General features: G+C 36.3%; 1 protein-coding gene across 10 annotated transcripts in view; it reads right to left on the reverse strand.

The window, feature by feature from the left end:
• Positions 1-15,054, reverse strand: part of WDFY3 (WD repeat and FYVE domain containing 3) — a 278,494-nt gene that overhangs the window by 193,729 nt on the left and 69,711 nt on the right. The window lies entirely within an intron of this gene.

Here is a 15,054-nt window from a genome sequence, read left to right on the forward strand (position 1 = left end):
AATAACCCTCCTTTCTGTTGTCTCCCTCACACCAGCCACAAAGATTTTTCAAAGGTAAGTGTGGGTTGATTTGTTTATTTTTCCTTATATTTTGTATTATATTACAGTATTGTAATCATTTTTATATGAATATTACAGAGTTGTGGAATGAATCATCTGAGTCTCCATTACTTTGTAAGGGGAAATTCACTTTGATATACAAGTGCTTTGGATTACAAGCATATTTCTGGAATGAATTGTGCTCGCAAACCAAGGTTTTACTGTAATCAGACAAGTTAAAAGTAAAGAGATGGAGAAAGATACACAATGCTAACTTCAGAAGAAAGCTGAAGTAGCTATATTAATTTTAGACAACAGTCTTTAGAACAAGGAAAAATATCAGAGATAAAGAGGGTCATGACAATACTGACAAAAGGGTCAATTCTCCAAGAAGGTAACAATCCTTAACATGTATGAGCCTAACCAAGAGTATCAACCAACGTAAGGCAAAAAACTGATAGAATCAGGGGTGCCTGGGTGGCTCAGTCGGTTGAGTGTCCGACTCTTGGTTTCAGCTCAGGTCATGATCTCATGGTTCGTGGGTTTGAGCCCTACATTGGGCTCTGCACTGACAGCATGGAGCCTGCTTTGAATTCTCTGTCTCCCTCTCTCTCTGCCCCTCCCCTGCTCATGCACTCTGGCTCTCTATCTCAAAAATAAATAAGCAAACATTTAAAACTGATAGAATCAAAGGGAGAAAGAGTCTTCAACAGCTCTCCTACAATAATTGACAGATCAGGGATCAGGTGTGCAGGAAATCAATAGAGACAGTTTACTGAACAGTACTATCAATCAATTGGATCCACAGTTGATATTTATAGAACACTCTATCCAACAAGAGAATACACATTCTTCTCAAACTCACATGGGACATACTTCAAGATAAATCACACATTGTGCCATAAATACCCTTTAAAAATTTTAGAACAAAGTATGTTCTAAAATTACAATGGAATTAAACAGAAAATCAGTAACATAAGACAGCTAGAAAGGCCAAATATTTAAAATTAAATAATACCCCCTTATTTTATTTTAGAGAGAGAGAGAGCAAATGCAAGGTGGTGAGAGCAAAGGAAGAAAGAGAATCTCAAGCAGGCTTGAAGCTCGGCACGGAGCCAAACACAGGGCTTGATCCTAGGACACTGGGATCATGACCTGAGCTGAAATCAAGAGTTGGACGCTCAGCCAACTGAGCCACCCAGGCGCCCCAAATAACACACCTTTAAATAACACATGGAAGAAGTATCAAGAAAAATTTACAAACATTTTGAACAAAATGAAAATACAACTTGTCAAAATGTATAAAATACAGTGAAAGATGTTTTTCGAGGGACATTTGTAGCACTCAATACATAGATTACAAAAGAAAAAAGAGCTAAAATTCTACCTTAGGAAAGGAGAAAAAGAAGAACAACTTAAACTTCAAGAAATGGAAGGAAATAACAAATTAGGGCAAAAATCAATGAAACTAAAAACAGAAAAACAATATAAGGATAAAAAAGCTGTTTCTTTGAAATAATCTATAAAATTAGTCTAAATCTCATTAACATGTGACTGGTATTCTTGCCTAGAGCATACCTTCCTAAAGCTCCTAAATTATCTCCTGAAAAACAAAGGAGATATCACATCAATTCTGATTTAAAACCTCTGTTGATTTCCTTATTGCCTAAGAATAAATTGAAATACCTTAATCTAAGTCCTTAGACACTCTGGTCTCATGAATACTTCCAGCCTCCTCTCACTAAGCTAATTCTCTTGCTGTTAATTCTGCCACACTGAAAGTATCTCCCAGCCTGGTCGGGTTTTTAGTCCTCTGGGTGTTTGTGTGTTACCTGCCAAGGATGTCCCTCCTCCACTTTTCCTAGCAGGCTTAAAACAGCTCTGAGGTCACTTTTCAGAGAAGTTCTTTCTCAAATCTCTAGCCAGAGTGTGTTATGCTACATTTTATCCTACCATGGTACTTTAATGATAGTCTATTGTAGAATATTCATCATTAAAAAGTATAGCATAGTGGTTACACAAATTTTGCAGTTAATTGCCTGGGTTCAAATCCTAGCTGCAGGAGCTGTGTAACTTGACTAGGTTGGTTGCTATCTTTGTGCATCAGATTCCTCACGTGTAAAAAGACAGTAACTATCAGAACCCACCTCGCAGTGTTTTTGTAATGTACTTTACCAAATGAGTTACCACAAGAAAAGCACTAAAATTAATACCTAGCGCAAGAGCTCAGTGACAGCCATCAAGACTCATTCTACTGCAATATACATATACCAATATTACTAGTTACTCCCATTAGTCTGTAATTTCCTCATGGTGGGAACCAAATTTCAGTTAACTTTGTATTGAGTTCACAGTAGATAATGGGCGATTGAATATTAAGATTAACTTACATATGGTCATACACCTGGTATGTGAGAATATCAGATTTTATGTCCAGATATTCTGAATGTGCTAGTTTTACTATTCCTCACACAGACGAAAACATATTACACATAAAATTCTTAAGAACTTATAGTGTATGTATCCTAGTTCTCTTCCTATAGAAAATCTTCACCGTTCTTAAACATCTCCGGGGAGGGGGGAGGGGGGGGATCACATCAACAACCACTTACCTTTCAAGTTACCAACTTCCTCAAAGATCATTTCTCCTTACTTATCAATTTCTTTCACTAACCTACAAATTCCCTCAAAGCCATCTGCGCTTCTCAAATCCTTAACACCTAGCCAAGGATTTAATACACAGTAGAAATGAATCAATGAACAAACGATTCCCACAGCTTTTAGGAAAGTATGAATTTCAAGGCTTTTCATTATGTTTTCATTATGTGGCCCCCGCCTAGATCTAATAACGCTATTCACCTCCTACCCTTCCACTTTACTGCTCCTATACCTTACCTTAAGCAGGTCTCCCTGCTATGCCTTCACACTTCTATGCCTGCCCACACTCTGAACCGTGGGGGGGGAGGGGGGGGCGCACTCCAGGGCTCTAATTTACCTATTAATCACACTTTAGATCCCAGTTCAACTGTCCCTCTTCTAGAAAGCATTACCCAATCTCCCAATTTGATAGAGATGCTCTCTTCTTTGTCACCATACAATCCTGCGTATATCTTCATCACAGCATTTTTCACACTGTTACGTAACTGTTAATTTGGTTTTTTTCCAACACTGGACAAATACAAGATTATGGAAGGCAAAGACCATGTCCTATTCAACTTTCTCCCACACGGGCGCTTGGTGGCTCAGTCAGTTAAGCATCTGACTCTTGATTTCGGTCCAGGTCATGATCTCATGTTTCATGAGATCGAGCCCTGTGTTTGACTGTGCAATTAACAGTATGGAACCTGCTTGAGATTCTCTCTCTCTCTCTCTCTCTCTCTCTCTCTCTCTCTCTGTCCCTCCCCTCCTCCCCACATGCCTGTGTTCTCTCTCTCAAAATAAATAAATAACCATTAAAAAAAAAAAAGAAACTTTCTTCCCCCAACATTTAACCCTTGGCAAATAAGAGACAGGTAACAAATGATTGATAACTAGTAAAACTTTCTCCCCCAACATTTAACACCTGGCAAATAAGAGACAGGCGACAAATGACTGATAACTAGTAAAAAGTGATCAATGAAAGTTTACAAGTTGAATGAACTGGAGGCAGCTCAAGCCAAAGGTAAGTTAAAGTGATTTAAAATAGGCCACAGAGGGAGAAATTTTTCTCTAAATTCCTTATCTGTTTATTTTAAAACAAGAAGGTTTATTAGAAGACAACTTCGTTCTTTATGGTTTGTTTAAATTCAATTTTATTACTTAAAAAAGTAAACCATTACCATATGACCATTTTTGCTCAGAGGTGTTGGGTACCCAAAGTGTATTTTTTTAAGTAGTTAGGGGAATCTGATACAAATTCAGAAGGTAAGAACTGAATGGGAAGGTAGGGGCAGAAGGGACCAAAATCAGCACTAATAGAGTTGGTTGGTAAGCAGATGATGACAGAATGCAAGGCAGGAAGCCAGAATCCTCCACAGGGAATAGACACATCAACAACAATCCTGAGGATGAGAAACATGCAGGAGAGGAAGTCAGCTTACCACTATCAACAACAAGTCATTCCTGCGTGAGCGGGAGTAGACGCTGTGACCTGAAAGCAGGGAAAAGGAAAGGACAAACACAAAAGATGGTGCAGAATTGTATTACTAAAATCGTACAAATGAAATAATAATGATATCGATGAAAATAAGAATGGGAAAGTAAGTGTCGACTTCTTTGCAGACTGATTATACAATGATGAAGGCTTTAATTGTGAATTATACTTTGATTTCTCTCAAAGTATCAGAGTTCATACATTCAGGTAAATTTTGCTCTATCCCTCAGTTATCTTTGAAGGCTATGTACACATAATGCAGCTGACATGGTTCAAAACAGTTTTTAAAATCCCTCTTGAAAGTTGCTTCCAGAACATTCTATAAGCCAAATCCAAAAATCCATGTCATCATGTGTCACCAGAAATGGAATTACCCAGCTTGCTCATTTGCCTTAGTTTCTAAACTTCCTCCAAATAACTTTTGCCTATTACTAAATATCAAATCCTTCCCAAAGACTGAAAATGCACCACTAATAATCAAAAGAATGCACTGCAGACTCTGCAGCTGATTATAGGGAAAATATTCTAAATAGATTCTGAGCAACGGCAAGTGTCTGTCCACGACATGCAAAGCCCTGTGAGAGTACCAATCCTCCATGGTGGGGCTCTATTTATTTTTCTAAAATTCCTAACAGATCAGTACAACTTCCCTGAAAAGTGACATGACTGCTTGCAGTGGAATACAGTCAAAACCCTTTGCAAGGCAAAAAATGTTTCTCAAATTCTGCTGTATACCTAATTTTGCAGCTTTGTCTTCTGCAATATCCCTCCCCTCATTTTATGCTCATTGAATGTCACCTACCCGCTATTCCTGGAACATTAGAATTTCAAACCCTTCATGCTTTCCCCTACCTGGTCTTTCCTCTGCCTGAAATGGCCTCCTCAGGCATTTCTGCCCAGGAACCTCTGATGGATAGTTCATGATCTTACTTATTGTAGTAACGTGATCACGGATTCAAATAAATATTCATCATGGCATTCCCTATCTCACCCAGGTCTCTTTCTGTTCCAGCTACCTAGCTCTGCTTTCAACAGCTTATATTCACCATGTCCTTGCCACTAAAGCTATTAAGAAAGTAATCTGAAAAACAAAACTTTTAAAACATTTGTAAGAAAATGTTAGAAAATATCTTTATAACCTCAGGGTAAAGAAGAATGTCTTAAAAATAAAAAACTACACACAAAATTAATCTTATCAAATTAAAACTTAATAACTTCTGTATATGAAAAAATCAACAGAAAGAAAGTAAACACTAGCCACAAATTAGGAATGAAATATCTGTAATACCAAAATGAACAAAAAAGCAGGTGAACTAAAATACATACAGGCTACAAATCACTGAGAAAAGCAAACCATGCAATAAAAAAATAAATGGAAAAAAGACAAATTCATCCAAGAAAATGAATGGCCACAAATCTAAGAAAGGCTGCACAACCTCATTGGTAATAAAGGAAATGAAAATTTATAATTTTCTGATGGATTCTTGAGTTCTGGTAAGAATGTTTGTTCATTTACCCTATGTGTAGGTCTATGGCACTATCATCCACCCATCCCAAATCCACAATATTCATTCTTAACACCTAGAAAAACACGCACTGGTGGATCCACATGAAGCTTCTCCACCAGGGTTGAGCCTGCAGCCAACAGCCAACAACACAATGTGATCCCACCTGGGGCTATTTGTCAACCTACCACAGGTAGAGTAAAAACATATTAGGATTCATGGAGGGTATTTCCTGGGGAACAGGCAGCTCCACTACCATTTTTATAAATTGAACCTGGTTTGAGATCAGTGACCTACATATTTTTAAAAAAATAAAACTTAGGAATTTTTAAAAATAGATACATTTTTCTGCTCCATTTTTTAGTGTTCACTACATACTTGACATACTGAAGATGAATTAATAAATGTATTATGGATGGCTGCACGGATAGTTACGTGGGTAGAGTGAGGCAGGAAATCTTCCTGCTGACACTTTCCTTATTAACTTTTCCATACATTCCTCGATCCAAATTATTTTAAATATTCTTTATTCATTTAATAGAGATATATGAATGAAACACTTATAAAATTTATAAAATCCTTAAAGAAACCTACTGTATAAAAGGCGGGTCCTGATATGAAATCTTACAAACAAAAAAATTACTTGTTACTGGATATAAGCTTTTGCTAATCAGGGTATTATTGTTTCCTTTCTAATTTTTTGCATTAGATATTCTTCTACAAATGAAATATAAAAACGTATTGACACTCTCCTGAGTGGTACATTCTCACTAACGGGGTTAAGGGAAGGGAATTAAGGAGTGAAGGGTGGAAGGAGAAAAGAAAAGAATAAGAAAACTGTTAGGATGTCCTTGGAACCACAGTAGAGGGGATGGCCACCTTGCCAGCGCAACCCAACGAAAAGCCCCTAGTAGCTGCCAGAAGAATTGGAGGTCAACCAATCACCGAGTGACAGCACGACCTGACGCGGAAAAAGGCCCACCGGGACCCAGAACCGGAACCGCTGCAGCTTAAAAACCCCACCCCACCACACCTGGGTGCGACTTCCCTGACTCTTCTCTCTCTCTTTCCCTGAGTCAGGGAACCTCGCCCGAGACCTTAGTTCCCAAATAAAGCCTTTGACTGCTAAAATTTTTTAGCTTCTGACTCCTATCTTTACCCTGCCTTACACCTGACCCTAACAAAACCTGTATTTCTCTATTCTTCCAATACCAACCAACACACAAGAATGATTGCCACAAATAGCCATGTCCTAATTACATCATTTCACTGTTGATCACATGTAGCCTATTTTAAAAAATACCTTTGGGGAAGAGTAAGAGAAGAAATGCTATTCTTAACAGTTAGTTATCTAATACATTTTATAAATCCATCCAAAATATTACAATATTTTGAATATACTGCCCTTTATTCTGGGGAAATAAGTTAGTAAAGTGAATAATTTTGCACAGTACAACTCAGTTTACCATATTTTTCCTATATTAGTTTCATCCTCCTCTTAGAGGGAATGCCATCTAATGATATATATAAAACTATATAAAATACTACTTTAAACAAATTGGCCCTGACCCCCTGATGATGTACAGATGACTGCTCCCTAGGTCTGTTGATTTTTTTCAAACATGCTATAATAAAGCCTAACTCTGTTTTGGGGAAACAAATCTAAAAAAAGCACTGACTTTTCTTTCAGACCAGAGGATCAAGCATACCCAGCTGTTATTCTCATTCTGCTCATCTCTTTACATGTTTTGCAGTTAACATCTCAACTAGAGCTGGGGAACAAAAGTATAAGCTATACAACTGAAATCTCCCAGTTCAGATATTTAAATAGCAGGCTTAGAGCATTTGGAGATGAACATTAAATATAAAAACTATTTTACTTCAAATGTCTAGGCTTTTGAATCTAACTGCTTAAACAGAAAATACAATCTTATAAGAAAAAGAATTTTCTATAAATGAAGGGTATAAAGTTTCATTTTGTTACTTCCTCCTACGAAGTATAGGAAACATTCTAAAAATCACAATTTGGATTGGGCAAGATGTTCTAGGCAGGGAAGTGCAGCACCCAGACTTGGGATTCAAGAAAATACAGATTACTTTGCAGCTTTATTTTTTTTCTGAAATTATATAAAAGAAAGTTATTCTACAGTCATCCCAAGACACTTTTGTTGACTTTGCTAAAAAACCAAAATTTAGGACTTCAAAAAAATGGGGGAGAAAAGAGACCCATTAAGTAATTACACTTAATTATATTTAAAGAAATGGATTTGGAATTGCTTTTTTTTTTTAAGTTTATTTATTTTTGAGAGAGAGAGGAGAGAGAGAAGGGCAGGCAGAGAAAAAGGAGAGAGAATCCCAAGCAGGTTCTGCACTGGCAGCGCAGAGCCCCACACAAGGTTCGAATCCACGAACTGAGAGATCATGACCAGAGCTGAAATCAAGAGTCAGACACTTAACCGACTGAGCCACCCAGGCACTCCTGGATTTGGAATTCTAATATAATTACATTTAAAGAAACTGATCAAGAATTTCCAATACAAATGTTTCATGGATCATGTTTCTACTTAACGTGTTAAACATAATATAAATGTCATTAAGAGGTAACAACGAAACTTGTCAAAACTTAATGAAACTTGGGTATTATTTTATATTTATTTTCTATTTTTAAAAAGTTATTTTTAATTTTTTTTAATGTGTATTTATTTTTGAAGGAGAGAGAGACAGAACATGCAGGGGAGGGATAGAGAGAGGGGGACACGGGATCCAAAGTGTGCTACAGGGTCTGCGCTGTCAGCACAGAGCCCGATGTGGGGTTCAAACCCACAAACCGTGAGATCATGAACGAGCTGAAGTCGGACGCTTAACTGACTAAGCCACCAAGGCGCCCCTATTTTTTTTTTTTTTTTTTTTACTTTACTTATTTTGAGAGAGATAGAGACAGCACGAGTAGGGGAGGAAAGAGAGAATCCCAAGTAGGATCCACACGGCCAGTGCAGAGACCAGTGTGGGGCTTGAACTTACAAAACTGTGTTGATCATGATCTGAGTCAATACCAAGTGTGGCACTTAACCAACTGAGTCACTGAAATGCCCCTATTTTCTGTTTTTTTAAAGTAGGCTCCATACCTAACACGGAGCTTGAACTCACAACCCTGGGATCAAGAGTTGGATGCTCTACTGACTGAGCCAGCCAGGCGCCCCAAATTATGTAATTATAAATTTTGAAAATAAACCTCTGCCAATCATGGTAATAAAACCAGTGGCCGGCTAAGAATAAACAAATTGAAATGTATGACAGAGCTCAGAAGCAGACACATGCTTGTATTAGGAACCTAGTGTATGATGAAGGTCAGAAGAAAGGATGACAAACTGACTTCTACCTAAAGCCATATACAAAGGTGGATTCAAGGTAGATTAAAGACCGAATAATGAGAGATAAAACTATAAAGAAAAGAAAACAAATGAGGATATCTTTATGAATTGGATAAGAATTTCTTAAGCATAAATTCAAAACTACATTGCATATGCAAAAATAAAATGTCATCATATGAAAGATTAAATATTTTGGCTCAGCAAAGAAGATGATGAACCAAGCAAAAAAGCGAGATAATTAATGGAAGAAGATACTTGAAATGTCTAAAACCACAGGGATTGTAATTTAGAATTAAAAAAAAAAAAAGAAAAATATAGCAATCCCAATTAAAAAAAGATATGAACAAGCAACCTGGAAGGCCAAATGTAAAGAAATGTTTTAATTTACTTAATAATCAAAGAAATGAAGACCAAATAAGGAAATGTCACTTTATACCTCTTAGCTTAGTTATAAGCAGCAAGTTAGGAAATGCCCTGTGTTCCTGGACATGTGAGTAAGACACATATACATGACTTCAGGAAAAACAGACTGGTAGAGGACCTAAAGGCAGTGTATGGGTTTGTTTGTTTTTTTTTTTTCATTTTTTAAAAATTCAGGTATAATTGACATATAATGTTACATTAGTTTCAGGTGTATAATATAATGATGCAACAATTCCATACATTACTCAGTTCTCATCACGATAAGTGTACTCTTGATCCCTTTCACCTACTTCACCCACCCCACCTCCTCCTCCTCCTCTGGTAACTACCTGTTTGCTCTATACATTTAACAGTCTGCTTTTCTGTCACTTTTCTTTGTTCGTTTGTTTTGTTTCTTAAATTCCACATGTGACTGAAATCACATGGTATTTCACTTAGCATGATACCTTCTAGATCCATCCATGTTGTTGCAATGGCAAGATTTCATTTGTTTTTATGGCTGAGTAATATTCCATTGTACACACACACACACACACACACACACACACACACACACACCACCTTCCTTATCCATTCGTCCATCGATGGACACTTGGATTGCTTCCATATCTTGACTATTGTAAATAATGATGCAGTAAAGGCAGGGGTTCACATCTTTTCAAATCAGTGTTTTCATTTTCTTTGGGTAAATACCCAGTAGTAAAATTCCTGGATCATGTATTTCAATTTTTAAATTTTTTGATCAACCTCCATACTGTTTTCCACAGTGGCTGCATCAGCTTGCATTCCCACAATAGTGGACAAGGGTTCCCTTTACTCCACATCTTTACCAACACTTGTTTCTTGTGTTTTTGATTTTAACCATTCTGACAGGTGTGAGGTGATATCTCATTGTGGTTTTGATTTGCATTTCTCTGATGGTTAGTGATGTTGAGCATCTTTTCATGTGGCTGCTAGCCATCTGTGGGTCTTTGGAAAAATGTCTACTCATGTTCTCTGCCATTTTTAATTGTGTATGTATACAGACACACATACATGTGTATATGCATATATATCTATGTATGTGTATATACATACACATATATATGTATACACATACATATTTGGTGTTTAGTTGCATAAGTTCTTTAGATTTTTTGGATATTAACCTCTTATCAGATATATCATCTACAAATATCTTTTCCCATTCAGTAGATTGTCTTTTTGTTTTGTTGATGGTTTCCTTCGCTATACAAGAAGATTTTTATTTTGGTGTAATCGCAGTAGTTTAATTTTACTTTTTGTTCCCTTTCCAGAGGAGACATATCTAGAAAAATGTTTCTACAGCGGATGTCAAAAGAAATTATTGCCTCTGTTTCCTTTCAGGAATTTTATGGTTTCAGATCTTACATTTGTCTTTAACTCATTTTGAATTTATTTTTGTATATGTTGTTAGCAACTGGTTCAGTTTCATTCTTTTGCATGTGCCTGTCCAGTTTTCCCAACATCATTTGTTGAAGAGAGAGCCTTTTCTCCATGGTATATATTCTTGCCTCCTCTGTCATATTGACCATATAATCATGGGTTTATCCGGACTCTCTAGTCTGTTCCACTGATGTATGTGTCTAGTTTTTTACCAGTACTATACCGTGTTGCTTACTACAGCTTTGTAGTATATCTTGAAGTCTGGGATTGTGATACCTTTAGATTTGTTCCTTTTGAAGATTATTTTGGCTGGTATTTTATAATACTTCTGTATTTAGTTAAACTAAGACCAAAAAAAATTGCTGTTTTATATAAGAACTATACATTTACATTAAGATAACTAAAATCTGGGGCGCCTGGGTGGCTCAGTCAGTTGAGCATCTGACTCTTGATTTCGGCTCAGGTCAAGATCCCAGGGTTATGGGATCAACCTCCACACTGGGCTGGGCAATGAGCATGGAACCTGCTAGAGATTCTTCCTCTCCCTCTGCCCTTTTTCCCCACTCTCTCTCTAAAACAAAACAAAAAAAAATTTTTTTTAAGAAAACTGAAATCAAATACTTAAATAAAAACCATTTCATTTCTTAAGTTTCAACTGAACCACATTTAAATCAGATACAAGTAGGTATTTTTTCTAAAGTGATTCTTAGCCATTTCTCAATCTAGCCTTTTAAATTCCCTTTAATCGTGACACTTAAAAATTCCTTTAAAAAGATTTTATCTGCTCTGCAAGTAACAAGAAAAAAATTTACATGTGTAGGAATATTGGGCTAAAACTTTTAAAAACCATTTGTGATTCTTAGAATGGTACAATGTCTGGATAGACTTCATCACCTTGGGAATGAAGGAGTGACTTTTAGCCAGTGATGGTGATTTGGCACGTATAATAAACCTTAAGGAAACAGGATCTGGCTCACAGAGAGAAGAGCCAGACCACCAACTTCCCTCAGATCCAGAAAGATCTCCAGTATTAGAGAGAAAAAAGGAAATAAAACCGGGTTATTACGTCAAAATAAATTATGCAGCTTTTAATGACAAATCTGAACTTCTTCTAATTCTCAGACAAGACTACCAACAATCTCCATTAACAAAAACTCACACTGGGAATACCAATATGGTTCTGTAGTGGTCAATAACCTAGATTTGGCTTTAATAAAGGAGAGCAACTTCTATTAGTACTTTGGAGTCATTACCACTTTGCCATAATCTCCCTCCCATTTTTTCTATGGCTATATAATAAGAACTATGGTTCGAACTGACGACTTTTGCAGTATAATATTCTGAATTAAGAGTAAATTATAGTATAGGGAACCTGGGTGGCTCAGTCGGTTGTGCATCTAACTCTTGATTTCAGCTCAGGTCATGGTCTCACTGCGTGTGACTTAGGACCCCGCATCAGGCTCCACACTGACAACAGAGCACCTGCTTGGGATTCTCTCTCTCCTTCTCTGTCTGCCCCTCCCCTGCTTGTGTGTTCATCTCGCTCTCTCTCAAAATAAATAAATATAAACTTAAAAAAACCAGAGTAAATTATAAAGTATCATCCATTGTGCCAGGTAGATCCTTGGGATATAGTGGTGAATATCAGTAACAATTAGCACACATGGCGTTTACCACTTGTTCTGAAATGACAACCCTTTTAAGAATGACATGGTATCTGATCTCACAGAGCTTAGTCTGGGTGTGATACAGGCGAAGCATGGGATACCAGTGAAGCACAAGGCACTAGGGGAAAAGTACAGCAGGGACCCTAACCTAGCTGCATGATGGCAGGGCTATGGAGAAGAAAAGCGTCAGGGAAGGTAAAGTACACTTGTAAAAGATTTTCAACAATAGGGGAAAAAATAAAAAACAAATGAAATTCACTGGCCCATGCACAGGCTATTCTAGCCAATCAGGTTTGTGCAGCTTTGTTCTCTGCATGTTAATTCTTCACACGAAAACTTTTCTACACATTGGTTTGTAATCTGTTTTTCCAAGTGGAAAACACCAGCCATTCTGCCCTTGAATCATTTTGAGAGTCTGAAGGGACAGCAATTAGTAGCCAGTGCTGGAGTTAATCCCTAAGGAACTTTTGTTTCCTGCCTCTGCATCAGTTTTTGTCTAGGAAATACACTTAAAATCCACAGCCAAGTATAATGCTAGATATTCCCACAGAAATTTATTCATTTATTTCCTACCACAAAATAGTATAATGAGTACTTTACAGATGAAGAAACTGAAGTTCAGAAAGGTTAAAGAAACTTGCCAAAAAGACCCAATAACTAGAATTAGCTGAAATCTGAATTCAGGATATGTTATTCCAAGTCTAGTACTTTCCCTATTAAATGGAAGCTGTCTCTTTGTTGTGAAATAATTTTATTTATGAAAGCAACTGTGATTTTATTTTCTAGCTATTCCTAGCAATGATAGTACTATTTGTTCTTCCCTAAAACATTTGGACAAAATTATCCCAAGTATTTTCATCCCCAGGAAGTTAAAAACACACACATGCACAAAGCCCATGTTTACTCTGTGTATCTTCCACCAAGGGTGTAACCAGACTAGCAACGAGAAACATGATTCATGAGTAATATCTTGGCAGAAAATTCTTAGTATCTCTATAGATACATCTGACACATAAGGGAAATGCCACCTACACCTAACTACATTTTCTTTTCCTTTGAGCTTTTTATTCTCTTTAATTGAAGTGTTCCCTAATCCTCACACCATGCACTCAACCACATAACCCCAAATGTAGAATAATATTCAGAATATTAAGGAAATAATTTCCTGGTAGGATTCATCAAAGAAAAATACAAATAAATGAATATTATTAGCAATTACAGACAACAATATATTATGTTACTTAACATGTTCTGAGCAATTTTTCTCATTAAAGAGAAATTAGGAGATAATAGCCATAGAAAAAATTTATTCCAACATCAATAGAAACCATTCATCTCATTTCTTCTGTGAATAAAATACTTTTTTTTTTTTTTTTAATAAGGTGACACTTTGACTTAAAAGAAATTCAATCCCATAGAGGAATGACATCATATGGTATTTGTCTTTCTCTGACTTACTACATTGCACATCTGGAACTAATATTATACTGTCTGTTAACAAAATGGAATTTACGTAAAACTTAAAAAGTAAAAATAAAAAAGAGAAACTCAAGTGTCATAAAGTATTTTCCCTATAAATGTAAATGTGAATTATTTCCGCCTTGTCTAACTGTTTTTACCTTGTTTCTAGGCTAAGCTAAGTGGTGTGGTAAGGCCAGCTCATACCAGTTTACCTGAGCCGATGGCTAAATTTTCAGATTATTGTGAAAAGCCAGTTGTCAAACCATTAATAGACTGAAACCAGCCATGGTGAGAATATTTATACCAAAGAAATCAACATATGCTAAAAATCAGTGTTTCTTGGGGCTTTTTACTAGATGGCACAGTTAAACACTAATCAGCCCACCACTGTGTTCACACCTCACTAGCACTTCAGAAGCTTATATTTTATTTACTTCATTATGTCTCTTCTTTTTCTCTTTCAGTTTGATTTTGCACTTTTATTTATGTTTTCCCAAGGCCTAGCCCTGAAGATATTTAGACTTAACCTCAAAAAGTTAGGATATTATGACTAAGGATCTAAATTAAAAATACTCTTTCACCAAAATACTCTCACAGGAAATGTTTCCCTAAATCCTTATCTGATTGGCCTGATTTAACATACTCTGCTACTTTAAGGGCAAAGTCTCTATTCTTTGTGGAGTTGCTAAGAGCAAGTTATTATTCCCTGATATGAATATTGTGCTTAGTTTATTCATGTGTTTCTCACAAAACATAAATTTAGTATCAATACTAAAATATCTATTGTTTTTTGTCTAAGAAAATAATAGATTATATACAGTGTTGTATGTTCAGAGACCTTTTGCATTAAGTATGAATCAAATTATGCAAAAAAAAAAAAGAGGATATAATCTATTAGTCCGCTTTTAAGAAACAAAGCTAAGAGGTTGTAACTTCTGTAAAGGCAATGAGAACTAAATTAGAACGTTTAAATGTTCTCAGTATGTGATGTAAAATTTCTGGCAGATTCATAAAAATACTGCAGCACTGATGGAAAAGCAATAGACTTGCAA

Source organism: Panthera onca, chromosome B1, assembly GCF_046562875.1.
Source record: "Panthera onca isolate mPanOnc1 chromosome B1, mPanOnc1 haplotype 2, whole genome shotgun sequence".
Taxonomy (NCBI): domain Eukaryota; kingdom Metazoa; phylum Chordata; class Mammalia; order Carnivora; family Felidae; genus Panthera; species Panthera onca.